We start from the raw sequence: 19,846 nt of genomic DNA, 5'->3' as shown, positions 1-19,846 counted from the left end.
TTTCTTTTGAACCGACGTCTCAATGAGTTGTCGGAACCGGAACGTTGCCGTGGCACTGTTTCGTTATCGTCGCCGTGGCACCCCTTTTGTTTCCGCCACGATGACAAATGCTTCTTTATGCTCTTATCAATATTTTCATAAAAACTTGCATAAAACTTGCACATGTAATCCGCATCATGATAACAACTTCAAGAATGGTTAAAATTGTTGTTTGCTTTAAATTGCTAAATACACATGAGGATTTACCGGAATTGTTGTTTGATGTTTCCGGCCTCATTTAAAATGCCTAACTGTGTATTCTACTCATGTTTCACCTCTTGCCATGTTTAACAACCTTTAATATTGTTCAGTACCTAACCGGGAGTGAACTAAATAATTGTTGTGGTGTTTCGTCAATATGCAACTCGTTGCATATTGAGCTCCACTTAACTTGTAGTTTTGCTTGTGCATATTGCCATGCCATGCCTCATTAAACCGGACATGCATCATACTTGGTTGTGCATCATGCCATGTTGATGTGATGGTTGTTTATTATGTTGTTTGCTTCTTTCCAGGTTGCTTCCCTCGTTAGCTTCGGTTCCGTTCTGGAGTTGTGAGGATTCGTTCGACTATGTCCGTTTGTCTTCTTCATGGACTCGTTCTTCTTCCTTGCGGGATCTCAGGCAAGATGACCATACCCTCGAAATCACTTCTATCTTTCCTTGCTAGTTGCCCTATCTATTGCTATGTCACGATACCTACCACTTGCTATATCATGCCTCCCATGTTGCCATGTCAAGCCTCTAACCCACCTTTCCTAGCAAACCGTTGTTTGGCTATGTTACCGCTTTGCTCAGCCCCTCTTATAGCATTGTTAGTTGCAGGTGAAGATGAAGTTTGTTCCTTGTTGGAACATGGATATTGTTGGGATATCATTATTATATCTTATTTACTTTAATGCACCTATCTACTTGGTAAAGGGTGGAAAGCTCAGCCTTATGCCTGGTGTTTTGTTCCACTCTTGCCGCCCTAGTTTCCGTCATACCGGTGCTATGTTCCTTGATTTTGCATTCCTTACGCGGTTGGGTCATAATGGGAACCCCTTGATAGTTCGCCTTGAATAAAACTCATCCAGCAAGGCCCAACCTTGGTTTTACCATTTGCCACCTAAGCCTTTTTCCCTTGGGTTCTGCAGACTCAAGGGTCATCTTTATTTTAACCCCCGGGCCAGTGCTCCTCTGAGTGTTGGTCCAACTTGTCAGCCGCCGGTGGCGACCAGGGGCAACTCTGGGTTGGCCTACCGGAAGTTTGGACAATCTGGTGTGCCCTGAGAACGAGATATGTGCAGCTCCTATCAGGATTTGTCGGCACATCTGGGTGGCTTTGCTGGTCTTGTTTTACCATTGTCGAAATGTCTTGTAATCGGGATTCCGAGTCTGATCAGGTCGTCCTGGGAGAAGGAATATCCTTCATTGATCGTGCGAGCTTGTGATGGGCTAAGTTGGGACACCCTGCAGGGTTTTGAACTTTCTAAAGCCGTGCCCGCGGTTATGGGCAGATGAGAATTTGTTAATGTCCGGTTGTAGAGAACTTGACACTTAACTTAATTAAAATGCATCAACCGCGTGTGTAGCCGTGATGGTCTCTTCTCGGCAGAGCCCGGGAAGTGAACATGGTTCTTGTGTTATGTTTGACGTAAGTAGTTTCAGTATCACTTCTCCATCACTTCTAGTTCACGACCGTTGCATTGCTTCTCTTCTTGCTCTTATTTGCGTATGTTAGCCACCATATATGCTAGTGCTTGCTGCAGCTCCACCTCATTACCCATTTCCTACCCATAAGCTTAAATACTCTTGATCTTGCGGGTGTGAGATTGATGAGTCCTCGTGGCTCACAGATACTTCAAACAGTTTGCAGGTGCCGATGATAACCGTGCAGGTGACGCAACCGAGCTCAAGGAGGAGCTCGATGAAGATCATGTTCGTTCTGTTGTTTCGTTTCCAGTCGATCAGTAGAGGAGCCCAGTTGGGGCAATCGGGTAACCATTGCATTAGGGGTGGTATTTTTTTATTTGGTTCCGTAGTCGGACCTTGATTGTTTCTGGTTGATGTAATGCTATATTTATGTATTGTGTGAAGTGGCGATTGTAAGCCAAGTCTTTATCTCTTTCTTATTTAGTACACGGGATGTGTAAAGATTACCCCTCTTGCGACATGCCTACTATGCGGCTATGCCTCTAAGTCATGCTCCGACACGTGGGAGATATAGCCGCATCGTGGGTGTTACAGTTTATCTATTCGAATAGCCGTGTACCTCGGTAAAAGGATGACCCGGAGTTGTACCCGAACTTATGACAACTAGAACCGGATACTTAATAAAACACACCCTTCCAAGTGCTAGATACAACCCGGTGATCGCTCTCTCACAGGGAGACTAGGAGAGGATCGCCGGGTAGGTTTATGCTATGCGATGATACTTGGTTAACTTACCATCTACTCTCTTCTACTGCTTTAAGATGGAGGCTGCCAGAAGCGTAGTCTTCGATAGGACTAGCTATCCCCCTCTTATTCTAGCATTCTGCAGTTCAATCCACATATACTACCCCTTTCATTGATACCAATGTATATGTAGTGTAGTTCCTTGCTTGCGAGTACTTTGGATGAGTACTCACGGTTGCTTTGCTCCCCCCTTTTCCCCCTTTCTATACCTGATTGTTGCGACCAGATGTTGCAGCCCAGTAGCCAGACACCACCGATGATGGCTCCTACTACACTGGAGGTGCCTACTACTACGTGCAAACCACCGACGACGACCAGGAGTAGTTTAGGAGGATCCCAGGCAGGAGGCCTGTGCCTCTTTCGATTTGTATCCTAGTTTGTGCTAGCCATCTTATAACAACTTGTTTAACTTATGTCTGTACTCAGATATTGTTGCTTCCGCTGACTCTTGTGCCTTCGAGCATTTGTATTCGAGCCTTCGAGGCCCATGGCTTGTAATATAAAGCTTGTATTATTTTAATTTGTGTCTGGAGTTGTGTTGTGATATCTCCCTGTGAGTCCCTGATCTTGATCGTACACATTTGCGTGTATGATTAGTGTACGGTCAAATCAGGGGCGTCACAAGTTGGTATCAGAGCCGACTGCTTGTAGGAATCCCCCTTCCACACACCTTGGCCGAAGTCGAGTCTAGTCACTACAAAACTTTTACTAACATGGTTGTGTGTCCTATGGGCCCACGTCGCCATTGGGTGGTATTAGGATCTTTTATTCCTCGACCTATGCTCTGGGACTCTGATCTCTCTTCTATTCAGGTTAAATAAATTTTGCTAACTCTAACATTAGGATCTCGTGATCACTTTCACCTGGAGAGCACCTTATTACCGATGATCGTCTGCTGCACCAGAAGATTCTGAGGATACTCTATGATGTTCTCTCAAGACTTTGTGCCTTCGCTTTTGCAATTCCCATCCATCGATAAACCTCTATGGATAACCACGTACACTTGCCATTCATACAATCGTTCCCCGTTGATCTTGTTATTAAAGATACCTCGAAATCCTCTCTATTGTTCCGAGAATACGTTGTGCCTACTGACTTGCAGTTCTTTGCCACATGAATACCCCTATGGATAATTCCTCACACTTACCGAGTATACGCTCATCCCGGTTGATTCAAGTATTTCACAAAAGTCTTCGAAATACCATTCGATCTTCCGAAATTCTCAACCACCTATTGCTCTTGAAATTATTGCTTGAATTATGTTTAATCCCGTAAGTATGGTAATCTTATTGGCATCCTTTGTCATTATCATTTTGAGTCCGTTAATTCAATATGTTGCGAATGCTTGCAATCCTCAATCAGATGCTAGAATTCATCCTCCCGGCTCAGACGTCATTTTAAACATGAGCTGGATCTCGACCAATCAAATTGCCATCGATTGTACCCCTAAGGCTATTCAACTTATCCATCCCTAATCAGAGCATTGCTTCTGATCCCTTGTCTTGGAATTCATAATTCCTTTGCATTTGAGCTTTGAGTTAGTCAGTTGTTTCTATAATCTGATCTCCTTGCATTCTTTCTTCCTTTGGTTGAGTATCGATGCTCACATCAGATCCCTTCTGGACCACCAGACCCTTTGTGAGCCCTTCCTTGGATAAATAATGCCTTTGGTAAATTGTATCCTCTACTTTGGTCAACCATGCTCTACTTTTGAGCTTATGTTATTTAATCCTGAAGTTCGTGGTATATGTTCCTAAGAGGTCCGATGGGTTGGACCTATGTATTCCTTAATCTGTGTGAACTCGAAAGTTCACCAAGGTTCATACTCCTCTGGTAATTCACTAGGTAGATCTTCACGCTCAAATCATTTTTAGTAGAGCAGTAAATGAAAGGTTATGCATTGAAGAAGTGGGAGTCGACCTTGGACTTTGTGTTCATGCCCATGGACATGATGTAGATCTTATCATGGAAGCTACTCTTAAATTAATTATTCCCTTGGTATAAGTTCATCTTATATTTGGGATATGGTCTTTTGCAATCGTGGATCCGGCCATATTGATATTATTTGATTCCTTTTCTCGGACAAGTTGAAGTACTTGTCTTCTGCAGATCATTACACCTATCCAACCTCTATTCTGCTCTACCTTCGAGTATACCCTCTGGTATCTCGAGAATATCACAAAACTACATAACTTCTTATGAGTTCTTCGTTAACTATTATTCTCATCGATTCCAATTTCCCCTCGGGTTCTGACTTATTAGTCACTCAAGAACACCGAAAAGTGGATCGATTCCACACTCTGATTATTTTTTGTTGCTTATGAGTTAATAATCATTTAAGTCAGTCCTAGCCTGATCGGCTATATCATTAGCGTGCTAAATTTTAACTATGCTACCTGGTCCTTCTTCCCGGAGCACAATTTTCGACGATGAACTAAGCTTATGTCGATCTTCCTCATCATATCATTTCGCTTTGAATAGCAAGCTTGGTTTGGAGTTTTGTGTCGTACCCTTGGTTCCATTAACCTTCCGCTTCATCATTCCTTTGACTTGATCTCATCGTCGATCTATTACATCTTCATGGAGCCTCTTGACAAAAAAATTCTTGATCATCATCAACATTTTGACTCCTTCCAGGATATCTATTGAATTCATGACAAGAAATAGCATCCTTGCCCTCGATGATTTGTGTTATCATGCGCCACTTTATTGCCTTCTCTCCAACACAAACTTGTTCGTGTTTTTGTGTTATACCTTGAGTTCCTTGCTATCCAGCATTTGTTCTTCTTTACCTTGGAATATTACCACCTTTTATGTCAAGACCATTGTGGGGATTTCACCACCTCTTGAGAATTCTTGATACAAGTGATACTTCTCACCATCACCATTCCTTCTTGGTCCCCGTGTTGTTTATAACCGGAATGCCGACAAATGAACTATGATGTGTGAATTCAAAACTTCTAGCAACCTATTGCTTGTAAGTTACGAATGATAGTTTCTTTCTTCATGTGATCGGTTATTGACTCATCATCCTAACATTGATCATGCTACCTAAACCCATGTTTTGGGTGCACCTGTCAACCAATGATTAATTGTGTATGTTTTCCTCAAGCATACCTCATTATATCATTCGATCGGACAAACGATTATATCCTTGTTCACATAATTGTGGAAATCCATCTTTTTGGAATTCTCGATGAATGGTCGCTGAGTCCATCATCCACATTCTCATCTTCTCCTTGATTTAATGATGAACTCTTTTTCAGAACTCACTTCCATAGTTCAATTCCCGAGAGTCTTACAATGTCATCTTGACAATTTGTGTTGCACCTTTCTTCTGAGGCATCCTGAGTCTGAGTTATCTTAACACCACTCAGATTTGAATCTCGGTCAGATATGATGGTTGGAACATATTTCCAAGAGTTATCACATTAGTCTTGATGTGACCCGGTAAGGTGATGTCGTTCCTAGCACACCTGGCTCGATGCCCCGTTGTTATAGATTCCTTTTCAGCAAGGTTATCCATTCTTCCATGAGCAAATTGTAAGACTTATTCTACAAGTTATTCCCGATGGATCCTTTGTGTTTCCAAAGTCTGATCTTCACCTATTGACCATGTCAATGCTATCTCCAAGCATGTCTATGGTATTCCGATTTTCAACAAGAACATTTGAAGCCAATGCTAAATGTTTCCTACTCAATTATCCAAACACCGTTGTATGGGTAATGTCATGAAATTTCTATCCCCTACCTAAAGAGTTTTCTACATTATATCTTGTCATGGATATCATGCTCTACTTGTCCTTGGGAAGGATATACCCTTGAAATATGTGCTTAAACACATTTTCCTTTCAGTTGTTCTGTTTAATCTGATGATCACATTTTTCCTTTCCATTGTTTTATTTAACCTTTCTTGTGATCTATATGATCTAACTAGTAGTATTCTTCTGCTTATGTAAACACCTTGGTGTACAACCGTGTCAATAAGACCATGTTGCTTTTGTTGATAGCATTCCGGTAACCATCGATGGATGAGAACTTTGCCTATTGGTCTGCCTCGTTCAACGAGCAGGAAAATGGTTCTCTTCGTCCCTCGCCCTTGGTACCAATGCTTGTTGCCGACATAATTGATAGGCTACCCTCTGGCATGCCTTGCTATCATGACCATGCAAAGATGTCACTGCTCCTTCTACTTTTAAACCACATGGTGGGCCCATAACCCACAGTTCCACAGGATCGAAACCCGACCCTCCTGTACAGCCCCCCTTGTTCCCAAAGTTATTCCTCTCGACCTCATATGTAATTCACGAGCCACCTTCCAAGAGATAATCAATTCTGGTATCAGACACAATACTTATTCTCGCTGCTCTGAACCCATTTTACGTCATGTTTTTAGGCATTGAACGACTGCCTGCCTGCTCGAAACTTCTCATGATACCTTCTTACTTTGCTCTCGATATCTTCTAAAGTTAAAATTCAAGAGTTACTTTCTGCCACCTTCCCCGCTGATATCTACCAGATAGTCAACCTTGAAGAGGCCCGTTCTCCCGGAATACCCCCCTTATTCTTTCGTAAGTACAACGGAGTTCTCGCAGAAAGGAAGATGACTTCATCATGATGGCCTGAAGCAAAGTAATGTAGACATCAATGCCATTGGTCAACCACTTCATTAAGGGCAATCAGGACCGAGAAGACTCGTTAGAATTTCGTAACCAGACCCCCCCTCTCTTACTCCCCCTCTTAAATCTCGGGACGAGATTTCTTGTAGTGGAGGAGATTTGTAACACCCCCAGTGTCATGCTACAGTGACCTCACACTAATGGTGCCATGTCATCAAGTTTAACCATGCCAAATTGCAACTTAATAAAAATCAAAGCCAATTTCAATTTAAAATTAAGTCAAATAAATTATTTCTTCAAATAGTAAAAGAAAAATGTCCACAGTGTTCTATAAATTCCCCTGATCATAGTCATGTTGAAACCAACATTATTTGACCTAACAATTAATCCCTAGAAATTTATAAAGTGGTCCAACAACAAATAAAGTAGCCTTTTCAAAATAAGAAAATATTTATTTAAGCCCAACTGACCTCAAACTTTTTGGACAACTCCTGAGTATTGACTTGTATTTGTGTGCTAAATTTTGTAACTAAATAAATTCATTTGATAGCAAAAGAAAATAGAATGCAGAATACAAAAAAAGAAGAAAATAAAAAGGAAAGAAAGAAACTACTGGTGGACTGGGACATAGTGCACAGTGCACAGCCGGCCCAGCCCAACTGCGCCTCTCCTTCCTCCTGTTCACAGGAGACCGTGGCACTCATCCGGCCGCCATGGTCGCAGATGGCCATGCGCCGTCCATCGCGCGGCTCCCCTACGTGAATAAGAACATCCCCAATAGCCTCCCTCTCCCTCTGGAACCCTAGACCCCCATTTGCCCTCCCTCTCGCTCGCCCCCATCGTCTTCATCGAAGCTACCATAGTTGTCACCATGGACGACCTCCTCCACGTGGCCACCGAGCTCCTCGTCGCCTGATATCGCGTCTGTGAGCTTCGACGTCGTCGTCCACGTCGTCCATGCCTACTGGATTGGACTGGGACTCCGCATCAACAACGCTAGCATCGATCCCCGCCATCGGCCGTCGCCTCTGTTCGTCGTCGGTTGCCGCTGGTCGGGGCTGCCTCCGACCTCCCAACCTCGGCCACAAGCACCCCATGTGAGCCCCTATACCGATTCCCCCTTTTGCCTCTTCGATTTGATGTCGTAGAATGTTGTCGCCGTCGGTTCCGAAGCTCCGCGCGCTCGCACACCCTTTTTCCGCACCGCAAGCCGCCGGCCATGCCCGCCTACGCGTGCTACGCTCCCTGACGCTCACGCTCGTCATGGCCCCGCTGCTCATCATGCGCCGCTCACCCCCTCTGCTGCCCGTACCCCCTGGCCGCCACTGGCCCGTGCCGACGCGTGCCATCGCCCCCGCCCACTCCGCCTTCAGCCGCCTGCGCCCGCCTCGCCCGATGCTCACCCTCGCCGCCGCCTGCTGCTTCTGCATCTCATCGATGCCTGCTGCTCTCGCTCGTCAATGTTGCGCCGCTACCGCCTAGCCCCCGCACTGTCCACGCCCTGCTTGCCTGCCGTCGTGGCCTCGCTCCTGCTCGTCGCCATCGAACCGCCGCTGCACGTCGTCCCCATGCGTCTGCGTCCGTCTTCGGGCGGCAGCGCCCACCTCCGCGGCGCCCCTGCGCCCTGCCGCGCTGGGTGCGCCCTGCCTGCCACGCTAGGCCGTGTTGTACCTCTGTTGAGGGCGTGCTCACGCCCCGCCGTGGCTTCGGCCACTTCCGCCTGGGACGGTCCGATTTCAGTTAAGGCCTAACCCCCCTCTTTAATTTAATCACTAACTCCCCACTAACCCCCTGACTAACGGGCCCCACATCTAACTAAAATTGTTAATTTAGTTCTTATTAAAATGTGACACTTACAGGTGAGCCCCACAAATAGTGTAGTTAACCAGTCAACCCTTTGTCTGGGTCAACTAGGCCCATGGGCCCCCACCAGTCAGCCACTGGCTGTCCACACTTTTGGGTACACGTAGCATTTCCCTATTATTTTATGAAATTAAATTAAATCCAACAAAATTTCAGAAATTAAAACTTTGAAAAATCATACAAAATAAACCGTAACCCGGATGAAAAAGATTTATACATGAAAGTTGCTCAGAATGACGAGACGAATCCGAATACGTAGTCCGTTCGTCCACCACACGTCCCTAGCATATCGAACATGCAACAATCCACCTCCGGTTCACCTGTCTGAAAACGTCAAACATCAGGAATACTTTCCCGGATGTTTTCCCCCTTCGCCAGTAGCACCTAGTACCACGTTAGGCCACCCCTAGCACCGCGTATTGCCATGTTATGCTTTGTGATACTTTGATTGCTCTATTATTTATTGTGTTCCCCTCCGTTACTTCTTTTCGGTAGACCCCGAGACTGCTGCTGATACCCCTGTGATTGACTACATCGACGACGACCCCTCCTTGTCAAAGCAACTAGGCAAGCCCCCCCCCCCCTTGATCACCAGATATCGCCTATTCTTCTCTCTACTGCTTGCATTAGAGTAGTGTAGCATGTTACTAGTTTCGGTTAATCCTATTCTGCTACATAGCCTGTCATTGTTGCTACAATTGTTGACACTTTTACCTGCAATCCTAAATGCTTAATATAGGATGCTAGTTTATCATCAGTGACCTTACACTCTTGTCCGTCCGCCATGCTATACTACTGGGACATGATCACTTCGGAAGGTGATCACGGGTACATATACTATATATTTTTACATACTTATGTTACTGTTCATAGATGGGGGATGAAGGGGCACGTGGTTCCATCCAGGTAGTGATGGGCCTGGGTTCCCGATAGCCCCCTGATGGTTACTTTGTGGCGGAGTGACAGGGCAGGTTGAGACCACCTAGGAGAGAGGTGGGCCTCGCCCTGGTCGGCGTCCGTTGTTACTTCAAAATAACGCGCTTAACGAGATCTTGGTATTTGATCCGAGTCTCGCCAGTGGCCTATATGCACTAACCAACTATGCGGGAATAGTTATGGGCACTCGACGTCGTGGTATCAGCCGAAGCCTTCTTGACGCCAGCGACTGAGCGGCGCGCGCCGGGTTGGACCGCGTAACGCAACTTCCTTTGTAATGGAGGTTGCTAGGTCTGCTCACCGGCCGCATATGCAACGTGCAGGTGTGATATGGGCGATGGGCCTAGACCCCTGCGCACATATGAGTTAGACCGGCGTGCTGACCTCTCTGTTGTGCCTAGGTAGGGTTGCGACGTGTTGATCTTCCGAGGCTAGGCATGACCCAGGAAAGTGTGTCCGGCCAAAGGGGATCGAGCGTGTTGGGAAATGTGGTGCAACTGTTGGTGTCAAAATCGGTGGATCTCGGGTAGGGGGTCCCGAACTGTGCGTCTGAGGCGGATGGTAACAAGAGGCAGGGGACACGATGTTTTACCCAGGTTCGGGCCCTCTTGATGGAGGTAAAACCCTACGTCCTGCTTGATTATTCTTGATAATATGAGTACTACAAGAGTTGATCTACCACGAGATCAGAGAGGCTAAACCCTAGAAGCTAGCCTATGGTATGATTGTATGTTGTCCTACGGACTAAAACCCTCCGGTTTATATAGACATCGGAGGGGGCTAGGGTTACACAGAGTCGGTTACAAGGAAGGAGATCTACATATCCGTATTGCCAAGCTTGCCTTCCACGCCAAGGAGAGTCCCATCCGGACACGGGACAAAGTCTTCAATCTTGTATCTTCGTAGTCCGACAGTCCGGCCAAAGGATATAATCCGGCTATCCGGATACCCCCTAACCCAGGACTCCCTCAGTACCCCCTGAACCAGGCTTCAATGACGATGAGTCCGGCGCGCAGATTGTCTTCGGCATTGCAAGGCGGGTTCCTCCTCTGAATACTTCATAGAAGATTTTGAACACGAGGATCGTGTCCGGCTCTACAAAATAAGTTCCACATACCACCGTAGAGGGAATAATATTTACACAAATCTAATCTGCCGAGATACCCCGTAGTGTGACATCACACCACAGCCAGGTCTTTATTCGAATCGTTTTTCCTAACCTATCTCAGCGTGTTTCACGAGGCGGTTTCCTTGGCACGTCTTGTCGAAGCAAAGATCGTGTCCCCTTATTACGGGATTCCCATTAATACGGACGTGGGTAACTCAACCGTGCCTATTAGTAGGACTCCTAAATCTTAGACAAGTCCCAAACGGCCACGAGGAGGACGCTTGATATTCACCCTCTTTATAAAGGGGGCAAGGCCTTTTCCTCTCAATCTTAACCGAATCCGCCTCTCGCATCGAGTTCCAACACCCAAAGCTCAGGTTTAGGCACCTCGGACCTTCAACTATGTCCGGATCCAACCTTCAAGGTCGGTGGATGCCTTCCTCCATTACGGAGGAAGACATCCAGAAATTGAGAGAGGCTAGATATCTAACCGCCAAAATTTCGCATCGGCTGCCTGCCCGAGGGCAGGTCGTCCCTACTCCCGAACCCAACGAGAGCATCGTGTTCGTCTCCCACTTACTCCGAGGACTAGGCCTCGCTCTGGATCCCTTTGTTAGGGGTCTTATGTTCTATTACGGGCTAGATTTTCACGATCTGGCCCCGGATTCCCTTCTTCACATCTCGACATTTATTGTCGTATGCGAGGCCTTCCTCCGCATTACCCCTCACTTCGGCATGTGGCTCAAGACCTTTGATGTGAAGCCGAAGATGATCGAGGGGCGGCACGCAGCGTGCGGAGGCGCTTCAATAAGCAAAATTGCTGACGCTCCCTGGCCTGAGGGTTACTTCCCAAAGGTGTCCGGATTGTGGCAGCTGGAGTGGTTCTACATCACAGCTCCCCGAAGTGCCAAGTGGGTAGCTGCCCCTGCCTTTCGCTTAGGCCCCCCACCACAACTGATGCCATGGATCAGCAGGGGGCTGAGCTGGGGTCCAGCCAAGGACGTGCCAATACTGCAAAGGCGTATCCGAGATCTCTTCGAGAGAGATATCAGTCTGGTTATGGTAGTGCGACTTATGCTAGTCCGTCAAGTCCAGCCTTGCAAATGCCGACCCCTTCGCATGTGGGAATTCAACCCGGAAGGACCGCGAGCTATCCAACATTTCCTCGGCATGACGCACGAAGAGATGTACAAATTGTTCTTCGGACCACAAATAATGTGTCCGGACATCACTGAGGATGCAGGTCTGAGCTGCAATCGCTCGGATACCCAAGTAAGTAGCCCAGCGTCCGAACACACTGTCTGTTTTATTCATAGCAACATTGCCCTAAAAAAGAAAAACCGCTCTTGGTCCAGGATTGGATAGAGAAGGCAAATTTGATCAGGTGTCCGGCCCCCCTCCCTGAGACCTCACCAAATCCCGTGCTAACCAGGATGCTGGAGATCGCGCCTTATCAAGCGCCCTTGGGAGAAGATAAAGGGGGGAACAAGGAGGTTAGCGCCTCCGCGAAGGAGGTTAGCCGGGGAGGAGGGACTGAACTTCCTCTCCCCAGGGAAGGAAGAGGACCGCCTCCGAGGACCCGGAGACAATGGTCTCCAAACGGGGGAAGAAATCTTCGCCGGAGGGTCCTGCCTCGGGGGCTACCCTAGCCGCACTATGCCCTCAAGGGGATCGTCCCTCCACCGAGTTGTAAGTAAAAGGATACTTAATAATGAAAATATCTCGCTTTACTTCTGAGGAAAACAACCGAAGCATTTATCTTGAAGTTCAGATCTTAGCCCTTCTCAGCAGAGCTCGTCTTCAGGGGATCTTCTTCCAGAGATGATGGAGAGCGAAACGCCTCCCCCTGCCACACCACCTCATGAGGCGGGCGACCCTGAGGTGTCGTCGCGGAGGATTTCTCCTGGTCCGGCAAGGCCAGAAGGTAATCATATGGCCACTCGAAGTCCTCAGTATCCGGCTCTTGAACAGAGCAATCAAAAGAGTCCGACACCATCTGGTGTGCGGTCGGACATACTAAGGGATCTGCTAGAGCAAGCGGCTATCTCAGAAGAGCACCGCACGTTGATGGGTACGGTGATTGAAAGGATTTCGTCCACCGAAAGCGGGTTGCATGAAGCCTTTCTGAGTCTACTGACGGGTTTTGAGGTACGTGAAATGATGTACATTTTTGACAGTACCGCACGGTTTTAGATGTGCCCTGTGTAGATAGTAGCCCCTGAGACTCTTGTTGTCATCGAAAAACGGCGGCAAACAGAGGATCATAGTCCCAGGTAATAACCAGACCGCCTTTATGTGTAGGTGGTTGAAGCTCCGGTGGCTAGCCAGACTGATGGGTTTGCTGAACTAAGGCGGCAGCTGGATGCGGCAGATGCCGACATCGTGCTTGTCAACAGGCGGCTTGACGAGGCACATGGTCAGTGATTTTTCTGGTGATCGTCACATAGTAAGAGCAGCATGATGCTAGTATCTTCAATATGTTGTGCCTGTAGATCGAGCTGCCGCCGTGGAGACCCTTCGGGCGGAATTTGCCCAAGCTAAGGAGCACGCAAGGAGCAGCAATGCGGCCGCTTTAAAGGTGGCCGAGGGTTTAAGGGCCGAACAGGCCTCACATTGCGAGAGCAAAGAAAAAATTGCCAAGATGGCCGTGGAGTTAAAAGATGCTGCTGACTGTTACCAGCTTCTTGAAGAGGAAAACCGGGCGAAGGTGACGGACCAGGAGAAGGCCCGGGTGGCTGCCAAGGAAGCCCGGTCCAAAATTAGAGCGACGAAGGAGGAGCTGAATCAAGCTGTGGATATCGTTTCTGGGAAGCCCTTCTTGTTACGGACTAAGTTTGGAGATCCAAAATATGTTCCTCTAGACCGGCTATGGAGTTCTGCGGACGAGTACATGGATTTGGCTGCAAGTGCTGCTGATGCGGCCGGGTACTTCAAGGATCAGAAGGGTCCTGAAGTGGAGAAGCTGTTCTGGTCACAGTTTCACGCTCCAGTCCGTCCGCTGTTGCTGAATGAGCGATTAACCAGTTGGGCCGAGCTCCATAGATTATCCGGACTTGCCATGAGGTCCATAGTGGATCATCTGTGGCCAGGAGGGCCAAGGCCGAATAGCTACTTTAGCTTGGTGCAACAATTCCTTGGTGTTGTGCCACGCATCGATGCTGTAAAGAGGTCGGCGTGCATAGAGGGCTCGCGGATGGCCCTTGCCCGTGTCAAAACATACTGGGCGGAGATGAATGCCAGCACTGTTGCGGCACAGGGTTCGACCATAGGCCAAGTGGCTGCCAAGCACTACTTTGAAGAAGTTCTTGAAGGCGCTCGTTTGATAGAGGCTCAGTGCTCGAAGAATATTATGTTTAAGTGACATGTATTCCCATTGTAAGAACAATGTTTTATTGAATTTATCAAGGCTGTATTTATACTTTTGCCCGAAAGTGCTATGATGCCTCCTATGCGGCCGTTTATGTATATATGTATATAACCTGAAATATGGCAGTCGTCGGCTTCAGCCCCCACGCATATAATACGGGGGTGTTCGCAGAAGATGCATGTTCACACTTGATCCAACGTCTTGGTCCATTAAGGAGGTGATAGCGCAGCGAACTAGGCAATCGGACTATAATGCTTTAACACTTTCACTTAGCCAGAGGAGTTTGACAGTGGGGCTACTATATAGCCCCTGGTGGCTCCGCGCTCATCCGGATTCAGGGCGCGTACATGCCTGGCCGGGAAACGGCCCTTTGTTAAGGCGGAGGAATCCCGAAGATTCCGCTAGGTCATCGAGTGGTTGACCAGTCTCACGCTATATCATGACAGTCAGTTTTTGGCTTTCTCTACTGAGGTGCTCGTCCGGATGAACCAGGGCACAATCGTAGTAGTTCTCCTAGTGCCGCCTTAGCCGATAGAGCGGAACGTAAGGCAGCAAAACACAGGAGCCGGGTAAACCCAACATTTGACCAAAGACATGATTCGGAGCTGATGCATATACGGCCAAACTCGCGACGCCAAACACTCCTTAGGGTATTCGGTCTTTATGTTGTAAACCGGGTCGAAACAGTGCCCTTTGAATAAGCCCCTGGTGTCCAGGTACGTGCAGTATTCTGACGTGGCCACATGCCAATACGTCAGCATCCTTCTCAATTGTACTGAGAATCCGAGGGATGTGTATCAACAAGAGACAGTAAAAAAGGTTTACGCAGGGTCTTAATCTAAAAAGAATCCTTGGAACGGGTCCCTGCTGCACGTCTGCGCCTGTGTCTCCGTTGTGCCGTATTCTGGACGGGTGTAGCATGATGGTCATCTGAAAAAGAAAGGAACTTAATTGAAAAGTCATCGTGCAAAAGGTAGGTTATACTAAATAAACCATGTACAGTTCAAAATGAGTAAAGTTGAGCCTAATTGTCACTTGTTTGCGCGCGTTGAGCCCCTTGTATTGTAATAGGGGTATAGCCATCAAACCTGTATCAATTACATATAGCTGCGCCGGACTCGTCCAACCGCGTCCATGGTCTTAACGACCTGTCAGATGCTTTAGTTGGTGAGGCTGTTTAGTGTGCGGCTGCCAAGGCAGCCGCACGGTCTTCCGCGCGCAAGGAGCACTCAATATTTCCATTTACTGTAATGATGCCACGTGGACCGGGCATCTTAAGCATGAGAGAAGCGTAATGCGGTATTGCGTTAAAGCGAGTGAAAGCTTCGCGTCCGAGTAGTGCTTGATAATCACTTTGGAATGGAGCGATGTGGAACATTAAATTTTTGCTGCGGAAGTTATCGGGAAAGCCGAATATAACCTCTAGTAGCAGGGAGCCCGTGCAATGGGTCTCTGGACCTGGCGTTACTCCTTTAAAGGTAGTATTGCTGCGGCTAATTTTTGTTGGGTCTATCCCCATTTTGCGGACTGTGTCCTGATATATCAGGTTTAAACTGCTGTCGCCATCCATCAGGACTCGTGTGAAGTGGTATCCGTCAATTATTGGGTCTAATACCAAGGCAGCCCATCCTGCACGCCGGATACTTGCCGAGTAATCCCGATGGTCAAAGGTGATCGGTTGGGACGACCAGTGGCAGAACTCCGCGGTGATAGGCCCTGGGGCATGTGTCTGTAGGAGTGCCGCTTTGTTTCTCCCCTTTGTCACGTGTAACACATTTACTGTTTTGACTTCTGGTGGGAATTTCTTCTGTTCCCCAGTGCTTTGCTTGCGAGGCTCGTCCTCGTCTTCGCTTGGTGTATCCTGCCCCTTATGTTCGACGTTGAGCTTGCCGGACTGCTTGAAGACCCAATATTCTCTATGGGTATGATTTGCACGTTTATCGGGGGTGCTGTGGATCTAACATATTTTATCCAGAATCTTGTTTAGGCTGGACAGTTCGTCTCTGTTGCCTTTGGAGGGCAGCTTTTGTTGACCTGGCCGAGAGCTTCTAAATCCGGCGTTTACCGCCGTGCTCTTCGGGCTGTCTTCTTTATTCCGGCGCTTGTTTTTGCTGCATCGTGGTTTCCCGTTTCCGTCCCTGACTTCGGATGTACTTGGGTCGCAGGTGCTGCATCGGGCTAATGAGCTATCCTCGCCCGCGCAAAAGCGGGTCATGAGGCTTGTTAATGCTGCCATTGTTCTCGGCTTTTCTTAGCCGAGGTGTCTGGCAAGCCATTCGTCTCGAACACTATGCTTAAAAGCTGCTAAGGCTTCGGCGTCCGGGCAGTCGACTATTTGGTTCTTTTTAGTGAGAAACCTGTTCCAAAGCTTTCGGGCTGACTCTCTGGGCTGTTGAGTTATATGACTCAAATAGTCTGCATCCGGTGGTCGGACATAGGTCCCTTGAAAATTTCCCCGAAAAGCGTCTTCAAGCTCTTCCCAGCTTCCAATGGAGTTTTCGGGGAGGCTTTTAAGCTAGTGCCGAGCTGGCCCTTTGAGCTTGAGGGGTAAGTACTTGATGGCGTGGAGATCATCTCCTCGAGCCATATGGATATGGAGGATGTAGTCCTCAATCCAGACCCCAGGGTCTGTCGTTCCGTCGTATGCCTCTATGTTTACGGGTTTGAATCTCTCTGGAAATTCGTGGTCCAGCACCTCATCGGTGAAACATAGGGGGTGTGCGGCACCCCTGTATTTGGGTGTACCGTGGTGTTGGGATGTTTGTTGTGTTGCATTGCATGCTGGAGGGCGCTTGCGTGGCCCGTAGATGGATCTGGTTGCGTCGTCCTTTTGATGCGAGCCCTCACGTGGATCGCGTACTGGCTTATGTGCGGCGTCGTTTGCCGTTCTATGTTGGCCACGAGGTCGTCTATCCGACCGGATGGTCGTTTTGTTTTTTGATTGTGGGGGATCTAAGGCCTCCTCATCGAATTCAGGTAGCAACTTTCGCTTCGGGTAGCTCTTGGTGTGGCGATTACCGCCGTACTTCGCTGCAGTGTTGAGTACTTCACTCCATCTGATTCTGAGTGTGTCTTGTGCAGCCCTGAGCCTTTGCTTCTGCTTTTTCAGACTCCTCGCAGTGGCAACAAGCCTTTGATGGGTATTCTGTTGCTCCGGTGCCTGTCCGGTGTGATGTTATTCAGACTGTTATCTTCGATGGAGTCGGGTTGTTCGGTTTGATTCTCCGTGTTGCCGTGGTCGGACGATGGTTCAATGCCGTGTTTGTCGTCCGCTGGCTCACCTTGCTCTATCGTTGGGTTTATAGGATCGCTGCTTCTGCCGAGGCGGGATTTGGAGCGGCGCTTACGCCACCGCTTTGACTGCTTCTCGAGGGAACAACCCTTCGCTGCGTCCTTCCGTTCTTCATCGTCGTTTTCTTTGGGTGTGTCCACCATGTATACATCATATGATGAAGTGGGCATCCAATGCCCTGTGGGCAGTGGTTCCTGTTTGTCTCCTGCATCGCCCTCCATACCGTCGATGCCTTCGGAGTCGAAGTCGAGCATGTCGGTCAAATCGTCAACAGTGGCTACTAAGTGGGTGGTGGGTGGGCGACGAATTTCTTCGTCATCCGCATCCCAATTCTGCCGTACATAGTTCGGCCAGGGCTCTCCTGACAGAGAGAGAGAGAGATCTTAATGAGTTCAGTATGTCGAAGAAAGGCGAGTGCTGAAAGATATCCGCGGAGGTGAACTCCAAGATCGGCGCCCAGCCGAATTCGATGGGCACGGGCGCAGGTGGTTCGGAGTCCGTGGCCGGGGAAGAATCCGGCAGTTTGGCGTCACGGCTCTCGTGAAGGGTAAGGTCGATACTCAGCTCGATCGCCGATGAGAGTGCGGCCTCCGTGGCGGGGTCTATCCACCCGTCACTGGATGGCGCAATTGGCTCCGATTTGAGGGTCAGAGCGGTCGTCGTTGCGATCTCCCGAACACTGTCCGATGGTGGAGCTAAGTCATGCTCATCGTGACCATGTGGCGCACTCGGCAAGGGCTTGAATCCTTCGAAGATCAAGTCTCCATGGATGTCGACTGTGTAGTTCAAGTTTCCAAATCAGACCTGATAGCCAGGGGCGTAGCTCTCGATCTGCTCCAGGTGGCCAAGCGAGTTGGCCCGTAGTGCGGAGCCACCGAATACAAAGATCTGTCCGGGGAGAAAAAGTCTCACCCTGGACTGCATCGCTATCGATGATCGAAGGAGCCATCAAGCCTAATGATGACGACACAGAGGAACTCTCAATGAAAGCACCAATGTCGGTGTCAAAACCGGCGGATCTCGGGTAGGGGGTCCCGAACTGTGCGTCTGAGGCGGATGGTAACAGGAGGCAGGGGACACGATGTTTTACCCAGGTTCGGGCCCTCTTGATGGAGGTAAAACCCTACGTCCTGCTTGATTATTCTTGATAATATGAGTACTACAAGAGTTGATCTACCACGAGATCAGAGAGGCTAAACCCTAGAAGCTAGCCTATGGTATGATTGTATGTTGTCCTACGGACTAAAACCCTCCGGTTTATATAGACATCGGAGGGGGCTAGGGTTATACAGAGTCGGTTACAAGAAAGGAGATCTACATATCCATATTTCCAAGCTTGCCTTCCACGCCAAGGAGAGTCCCATCCGGACACGGGACGAAGTCTTCAATCTTGTATCTTCATAGTCCGACAGTCCGGCCAAAGGATATAATCCGGCTGTCCGGATACCCCCTAATCCAGGACTCCCTCAGCACCCCTGCAGGGAAGTTTATCTATTTGAATAGTCGCGTCCCTCGGTAAAAGGACAACCCGGAGTTGTACCTCGACCTTATGACAACTAAAACCAGATACCTAATAAAACACACCCTTCCAAGTGCTAGATACAACCCGGTGATCGCTCTCTCACAGGGCGGCGAGGAGAGGATCGCCGGGTAGGTTTATGCTATGCGATGATACTTGGTTAACTTACCATCTACTCTCTTCTATTGCTTCAAGATGGAGGCTACCAAAAGCGTAGTCTTCGATAGGACTAGCTATCCCCCTCTTATTCTAGCATTCTGCAGTTCAGTCCACATATACTACCCCTTTCATTGATACCAATGCATATGTAGTGTAGTTCCTTGCTTGCGAGTACTTTGGATGAGTACTCACGGTTGCCTTGCTCCCCCCTTTCCCCCCTTTCTATACCTGGTTGTTGCGACCAGATGTTACAGCCCAACAGCCAGACGCCACCGACGATGACTCCTACTATATTGGAGGTGCCTACTACTACGTGCAGACCACCGACGACGACCAGGAGTAGTTTAGGAGGATCCCAGGCAGGAGGCATGTGCCTCTTTCGATATATATCCTAGTTTGTGCTAGCCATCTTATGGCAACTTGTTTAACTTATGTCTGTACTCAGATATTGTTGCTTCCGCTGACTCTTGTGCCTTCGAGCATTTGTATTCGAGTCTTCGAGGCCC

The sequence above is a fragment of the Triticum aestivum genome, chromosome 3A (assembly GCF_018294505.1).
Source record: "Triticum aestivum cultivar Chinese Spring chromosome 3A, IWGSC CS RefSeq v2.1, whole genome shotgun sequence".
NCBI classification, from domain to species: domain Eukaryota; kingdom Viridiplantae; phylum Streptophyta; class Magnoliopsida; order Poales; family Poaceae; genus Triticum; species Triticum aestivum.
The sequence above is the reverse complement of the archived record's forward strand: the minus strand, read 5'-3'. Positions refer to the sequence as shown.